The sequence below is a fragment of the Cherax quadricarinatus genome, unplaced genomic scaffold (genome assembly GCF_038502225.1).
Source record: "Cherax quadricarinatus isolate ZL_2023a unplaced genomic scaffold, ASM3850222v1 Contig2322, whole genome shotgun sequence".
NCBI classification, from domain to species: Eukaryota; Metazoa; Arthropoda; class Malacostraca; order Decapoda; family Parastacidae; genus Cherax; species Cherax quadricarinatus.
The window spans coordinates 55,001-63,527 of record NW_027197348.1 but is presented as its reverse complement, the minus strand read 5'-3'; positions in this window follow the sequence as shown (position 1 = coordinate 63,527).

The window sequence follows — 8,527 nt, the reverse complement described above, 5'->3', positions numbered from 1 at the left end:
GATGAGGACCAGGCAGGACTTCAAAGAGACCTGGACAGACTGGACACCTGGTCCAGCAAATGGCTTCTCGAATTTAATCCTGCCAAATGCAAAGTCATGAAGATAGGGGAAGGGCACAGAAGACCACAGACAGAGTATAGGCTAGGTGGCCAAAGACTGCAAACCTCACTCAAGGAGAAAGATCTTGGGGTGAGTATAACACCGAGCATGTCTCCGGAAGCACACATCAATCAGATAACTGCTGCAGCATATGGGCGCCTGGCAAACCTGAGAACAGCATTCCGACACCTTAGTAAGGAATCATTCAAGACACTGTACACCGTGTATGTCAGGCCCATACTGGAGTATGCAGCACCTGTTTGGAACCCGCACTTGATAAAGCACGTCAAGAAACTAGAGAAAGTACAAAGGTTTGCAACAAGGTTAGTTCCAGAGCTAAGGGGAATGTCCTATGAAGAAAGATTAAGGGAAATTGGCCTGACGACACTGGAGGACAGGAGGGTCAGGGGAGACATGATAACGACATATAAAATACTGCGTGGAATAGACAAGGTGGACAAGGACAGGATGTTCCAGGGAGGGGACACAGAAACAAGAGGCCACAATTGGAAGTTGAAGACACAAATGAGTCAGAGAGATAGTAGGAAGTATTTCTTCAGTCATAGAGTTGTAAGGCAGTGGAATAGCCTAGAAAATGACGTAGTGGAGGCAGGAACCATACACAGTTTTAAGACGAGGTTTGATAAAGCTCATGGAGCGGGGAGAGAGAGGGCCCAGTAGCAACCGGTGAAGAGGCGGGGCCAGGAGCTAGGACTCGACCCCTGCAACCACAAATAGGTGAGTACAAATAGGTGAGTACACACACACAACACACACACAACACACACACAACACACACACACACACACACACACACACACACACAACACACACAACACACACACACACACACACACACACACACACACACACACACACACACACACACTCTACAAGAGAGGGAACTACACAGACACTGTAGAGTGTAGCAGGAACAGTAAGATAAGATAAGATTTCGTTCGGATTTTTAACCCCGGAGGGTTAGCCACCCAGGATAACCCAAGAAAGTCAGTGCGTCATCGAGGACTGTCTAACTTATTTCCATTGTGGTCCTTAATCTTGTCCCCCAGGATGCCACCCACACCAGTCCACTAACACCCAGGATGCCACCCACACCAGTCCACTAACACCCAGGATGCCACCCACACCAGTCCACTAACACCCAGGATGCCACCCACACCAGTCGACTAACACCCAGGATGCCACCCACACCAGTCGACTAACACCCAGGTACCTATTTGCTGCTAGGTGAACAGGACAACAGGTGTAAGGAAACGTGTCGGAATGTTTCCACCCGCCGGGAATCGAACCCGGGCCCTCCGTGTGTGAAGCGGGAGCTTTAGCCACCAGGCCACCGGGCCACTAGCCACCAGGCCACCGGGCCACTAGCCACCAGGCCACCGGGCCAGTAGGATGGCAGAAGGTAAACTACAAGAGAGGGAACTACACAGACATGAAGATATTCCTACATAAGGCACAGTGGTAGAGAGAGAACTGGTGGGAACAACAGTAAATGATGGAATATGTGACCACAGAATGCAAGAAGACAGAGGAGAGGTTCATAACCAAGGTCAACACAAGCAATGGTAAGACTAGAACCAGTCCTTGGTTCACACAAAGGTGTGGAGAAGCCAGAACCAGTCCTTGGTTCACACAAAGGTGTGGAGAAGCCAGAACCAGTCCTTGGTTCACACAAAGGTGTGGAGAAGCCAGAACCAGTCCTTGGTTCACACAAAGGTGTGGAGAAGCCAGAACCAGTCCTTGGTTCACACAAAGGTGTGGAGAAGCTAGAACCAGTCCTTGGTTCACACAAAGGTGTGGAGAAGCCAGAACCAGTCCTTGGTTCACACAAAGGTGTGGAGAAGCCAGAACCAGTCCTTGGTTCACACAAAGGTGTGGAGAAGCCAGAACCAGTCCTTCGTTCACACAAAGGTGTAGAGAAGCCAGAACCAGTCCTTGGTTCACACAAAGGTGTAGAGAAGCGAGAACCAGTCCTTGGTTCACACAAAGGTGTAGAGAAGCCAGAACCAGTCCTTGGTTCACACAAAGGTGCGGAGAAGCCAGAACCAGTCCTTGGTTCACAGAAAGGTGTAGAGAAGCCAGAACCAGTCCTTGGTTCACACAAAGGTGTGGAGAAGCCAGAACCAGTCCTTGGTTCACACAAAGGTGTAGAGAAGCCAGAACCAGTCCTTGGTTCAAACAAAGGTGTGGAGAAGCCAGAACCAGTCCTTGGTTCACACAAAGGTGTGGAGAAGCCAGAACCAGTCCTTGGTTCACACAAAGGTGTGGAGAAGCCAGAACCAGTCCTTGGTTCACACAAAGGTGTGGAGAAGCCAGAACCAGTCCTTGGTTCACACAAAGGTGTGGAGAAGCCAGAACCAGTCCTTGGTTCACACAAAGGTGTGGAGAAGCCAGAACCAGTCCTTGGTTCACACAAAGGTGTGGAGAAGCTAGAACCAGTCCTTGGTTCACACAAAGGTGTGGAGAAGCCAGAACCAGTCCTTGGTTCACACAAAGGTGTGGAGAAGCCAGAACCAGTCCTTGGTTCACACAAAGGTGTGGAGAAGCCAGAACCAGTCCTTCGTTCACACAAAGGTGTAGAGAAGCCAGAACCAGTCCTTGGTTCACACAAAGGTGTGGAGAAGCGAGAACCAGTCCTTGGTTCACACAAAGGTGTAGAGAAGCCAGAACCAGTCCTTGGTTCACACAAAGGTGCGGAGAAGCCAGAACCAGTCCTTGGTTCACAGAAAGGTGTAGAGAAGCCAGAACCAGTCCTTGGTTCACACAAAGGTGTGGAGAAGCCAGAACCAGTACTTGGTTCACACAAAGGTGTAGAGAAGCCAGAACCAGTCCTTGGTTCAAACAAAGGTGTGGAGAAGCCAGAACCAGTCCTTGGTTCACACAAAGGTGTGGAGAAGCCAGAACCAGTCCTTGGTTCACACAAAGGTGTGGAGAAGCCAGAACCAGTCCTTGGTTCACACAAAGGTGTGGAGAAGCCAGAACCAGTCCTTGGTTCACACAAAGGTGTGGAGAAGCCAGAACCAGTCCTTGGTTCACACAAAGGTGTGGAGAAGCCAGAACCAGTCCTTCGTTCACACAAAGGTGTAGAGAAGCCAGAACCAGTCCTTGGTTCACACAAAGGTGTAGAGAAGCGAGAACCAGTCCTTGGTTCACACAAAGGTGTAGAGAAGCCAGAACCAGTCCTTGGTTCACACAAAGGTGCGGAGAAGCCAGAACCAGTCCTTGGTTCACAGAAAGGTGTAGAGAAGCCAGAACCAGTCCTTGGTTCACACAAAGGTGTGGAGAAGCCAGAACCAGTCCTTGGTTCACACAAAGGTGTAGAGAAGCCAGAACCAGTCCTTGGTTCAAACAAAGGTGTGGAGAAGCCAGAACCAGTCCTTAGTTCACACAAAGGTGTGGAGAAGCCAGAACCAGTCCTTGGTTCACACAAAGGTGTGGAGAAGCCAGAACCAGTCCTTGGTTCACACAAAGGTGTGGAGAAGCCAGAACCAGTCCTTGGTTCACACAAAGGTGTGGAGAAGCCAAAACCAGTCCTTGGTTCACACAAAGGTGTGGAGAAGCCAGAACCAGTCCTTGGTTCACATAAAGGTGTGGAGAAGCCAGAACCAGTCCTTGGTTCACACAAAGGTGTAGAGAAGCCAGAACCAGTCCTTCTTTCACACAAAGGTGTGGAGAATCCAGAACCAGCCCTTGGTTCACACAAAGGTGTGGAGAAGCCAGAACCAGCCCTTGGTTCACACAAATGTGTGGAGAAGCCAGAACCAGCCCTTGGTTCACACAAAGGTGTTTAGAAGCCAGAACCAGTCCTTGGTTCACACAAAGGTGCAGAGAAGCCAGAACCAGTCCTTGGTTCACACAAAGGTGTGGAGAATCCAGAACCAGCCCTTGGTTCACACAAAGATGTGGAGAAGCCAAAGCCAGCCCTAGGTTCACACAAAGGTGTGGAGAAGCCAGAACCATCCCTTGGTTCACAAAGGTGTGGAGAAGCCAGAACCAGTCCTTGGTTCATACAAGGGTGTGGAGAAGCCAGAACCAGTCCTTGGTTCACACAAAGGTGTGGAGAAGGCAGAACCAGTCCTTGGTTCACACAAAGGTGTGGAGAATCCAGAACCAGCCCTTGGTTCACACAAAGGTGTGGAGAAGCCAGAATAAGCCCTTGGTTCACACAAAGGTGTAGAGAAGCCAGAACCAGCCCTTGGTTCACACAAAGGTGTGGAGAAGCCAGAACCAGTCCTTGGTTCATACAAAGGTGTGGAGAAGCCAGAACCAGCCCTTGGTTCACACAAAGGTGTGGAGAAGCCAGAACCAGTCCTTGGTTCACACAAAGATGTGGAGAAGCCAAAGCCAGCCCTAGGTTCACACAAAGGTGTGGAGAAGCCAGAACCATCCCTTGGTTCACAAAGGTGTGGAGAAGCCAGAACCAGTCCTTGGTTCATACAAGGGTGTGGAGAAGCCAGAACCAGTCCTTGGTTCACACAAAGGTGTGGAGAAGGCAGAACCAGTCCTTGGTTCACACAAAGGTGTGGAGAAGCCAGAACCAGTCCTTGGTTCACACAAAGGTGTGGAGAAGCCAGAACCAGCCCTTGGTTCACACAAAGGTGTAGAGAAGCCAGAACCAGCCCTTGGTTCACACAAAGGTGTAGAGAAGCCAGAACCAGCCCTTGGTTCACACAAAGGTGTAGAGAAGCCAGAACCAGCCCTTGGTTCACACAAAGGTGTGGAGAAGCCAGAACCAGCCCTTGGTTCACACAAAGGTGTAGAGAAGCCAGAACCAGCCCTTGGTTCACACAAAGGTGTAGAGAAGCCAGAACCAGCCCTTGGTTCACACAAAGGTGTAGAGAAGCCAGAACCAGCCCTTGGTTCACACAAAGGTGTGGAGAAGCCAGAACCAGTCCTTGGTTCACACAAAGGTGTAGAGAAGCCAGAACCAGCCCTTGGTTCACACAAAGGTGTAGAGAAGCCAGAACCAGCCCTTGGTTCACACAAAGGTGTAGAGAAGCCAGAACCAGCCCTTGGTTCACACAAAGGTGTGGAGAATCCAGAACCAGCCCTTGGTTCACACAAAGGTGTGGAGAAGCCAGAATAAGTCCTTGGTTCACACAAAGGTGTAGAGAAGCCAGAACCAGCCCTTGGTTCACACAAAGGTGTGGAGAAGCCAGAATTAAGTGTGCTACAGAATGGAAGAAGTATAGAAGACAGAGGACACAGGAAAATAAGATTAGTCGAAGAGTCAGAAATAAATACATACGGATAAGTAGGGAGGCCCAGTGACAATACCAGAATGACACAGCAGCGAAGACCAGATCTGACCCAGAGCTGTTGTACAGCCACATCAGGAGGAAAACAACAGTCAGGGACCGGGTAATCAGGCTGAGGAAGGAAGGAACGAAGGTAGATCACAGGAAGTGGCTAGGAAGTCTGTGAGGAGCTGAACACAGGATTCAGAGAAGTATTCACAGTGGAGACAGAAATGCTTCCAGCAAACAGAGGCAGTAGGGTGCACCAACAAGTGCTCGACACAATACGTACAACCGAGGAGGTGAAGAGGCTGTTAAGTGACCTAGATACCTCAAAGGCAGTGGGACCAGACAACATCTCTCAATGGGTTCTTAGAGAGATAGCAGAGACACTGTGTGTACCACTAACAACAGTCTTTAACACATCTATCATAACAGGTGAGTACAAATAGGTGAGTACACACACACAACACACACACACACACACACACACACACACACACACACACACACACACACACACACACACACACACACACACACACACACACACAACACCAACACACACACACACACACACACACACAACACACACACACACACAGTCCGGAGAACATAAAGTAGTCATTGGAGTGATGTATAACCCACCACAGAACTGCAGGAGGAAAAGAGAGGAGTACGAAGAAAACAACAGGGTGATGGTGGACATACTGGCTGAAAAGAAGAGCTCACTCGAGCAGAGCAAAGTTACTAGTAATGGGCGATTTCAACCACAGGGAGATCGACTGGGAAAACCTGGAGCCACATGGGGGTCCCGAAACATGGAGAGCCAAGATGATGGATGTGGTACTTGAAAACCTCATGCATCAACATGTCAGGGACACAACCAGAGAGAGAGGGGAGGATGAGCCAGCAAGGCTGGATCTTGTGTTCACCCTGAGCAGTTCAGACATTGAGGACATCACTTATGAGAGGCCCCTTGGAGCTAGCGATCATGTGGTTCTGAGTTTTGACTATATAGTAGAGTTACAAGTGGAGAAGGTAACAGGAACTGAAGGGGACAGGCCAAACTATAAAAGGGGGGACTACACAGGTATGAGAAACTTCCTGCAGGAGGTTCAGTGGGACAGAGAAATGGTAGGAAAATCAGTAAACGAGATGATGGAATATGTGGCAACAAAGTGCAAGGAGGCAGAGGAAAGTTTTGTTCCCAAGGGAAACAGAAATAATAGGAAGACCAAAACGAGTCCTTGGTTTACCCGAAGGTGTAGGGAGGCAAAAACTAAGTGCAACAGAGAATGGAAAAGGTACAGGAGGCATAGGACCCAGGAAAACAAGGAGATTAGTAGAAGAGCCAGAAACGAGTATGCACAGATAAGGAGGGAGGCCCAGCGACAGTATGAAAACGACATAGCATCGAAAGTCAAATCTGACCCGAAACTGCTGTATAGCCACATTAGGAGGAAGACAACAGTCAAGGACCAGGTGATAAGGCTGAGGAAAGAAGGTGGAGAACTCACAAGAAACGATCAAGAGGTATGTGAGGAGCTCAACACGAGATTTAAGGAAGTATTTACAGTAGAGACAGGAAGGACTCTGGGGGGACAGACCAGATGGGGACACCAGCAAGGAATACACCAACAAGTGTTGGACGACATACATACAGATGAGGAGGAGGTGAAGAAACTGCTAAGGGACATCGATACCTCAAAGGCAATGGGACCGGACAACATCTCTCCGTGGGTCCTTAGAGAGGGAGCAGATATGTTGTGCGTGCCACTTACCACAATCTTCAACACATCCCTGGAAACTGGGCAACTACCTGAGGTATGGAAGACGGCAAATGTAGTTCCCATTTTCAAAAAAGGAGACAGAAAAGAGGCACTAAACTATAGACCTGTGTCATTGACGTGTATAGTATGCAAAATTATGGAGAAGATTATCAGGAGGAGAGTGGTGGAGCACCTGGAACGGAACAGGAGTATAAATGCCAACCAGCACGGATTCACGGAAGGCAAATCCTGTGTCACAAACCTTCTGGAGTTTTATGATAAAATAACAGAAGTAAGACAAGAGAGAGAGGGGTGGGTTGATTGCATCTTCTTGGACTGCAAGAAGGCCTTTGACACAGTTCCTCACAAGAGATTAGTGCAGAAGCTAGAGCATCAGGCGCATATAACAGGAAGGGCACTGCAATGGATCAGAGAATACCTGACAGGGAGGCAACAACGAGTCATGGTACGTAATGATGTATCACAGTGGGCACCTGTGACGAGCGGGGTCCCACAGGGGTCGGTCCTAGGACCAGTGCTATTTTTGGTATATGTGAACGACATGACGGAAGGGTTAGACTCAGAAGTGTCCCTGTTTGCAGATGATGTGAAGTTAATGAGGAGAATTAAATCTGATGAGGACCAGGCAGGACTTCAAAGAGACCTGGACAGACTGGACACCTGGTCCAGCAAATGGCTTCTCGAATTTAATCCTGCCAAATGCAAAGTCATGAAGATAGGGGAAGGGCACAGAAGACCACAGACAGAGTATAGGCTAGGTGGCCAAAGACTGCAAACCTCACTCAAGGAGAAAGATCTTGGGGTGAGTATAACACCGAGCATGTCTCCGGAAGCACACATCAATCAGATAACTGCTGCAGCATATGGGCGCCTGGCAAACCTGAGAACAGCATTCCGATACCTTAGTAAGGAATCATTCAAGACACTGTACACCGTGTATGTCAGGCCCATACTGGAGTATGCAGCACCTGTTTGGAACCCGCACTTGATAAAGCACGTCAAGAAACTAGAGAAAGTACAAAGGTTTGCGACAAGGTTAGTTCCAGAGCTAAGGGGAATGTCCTATGAAGAAAGATTAAGGGAAATCGGCCTGACGACACTGGAGGACAGGAGGGTCAGGGGAGACATGATAACGACATATAAAATACTGCGTGGAATAGACAAGGTGGACAAAGACAGGATGTTCCAGGGAGGGGACACAGAAACAAGAGGCCACAATTGGAAGTTGAAGACACAAATGAGTCAGAGAGATAGTAGGAAGTATTTCTTCAGTCATAGAGTTGTAAGGCAGTGGAATAGCCTAGAAAATGACGTAGTGGAGGCAGGAACCATACACAGTTTTAAGACGAGGTTTGATAAAGCTCATGGAGCGGGGAG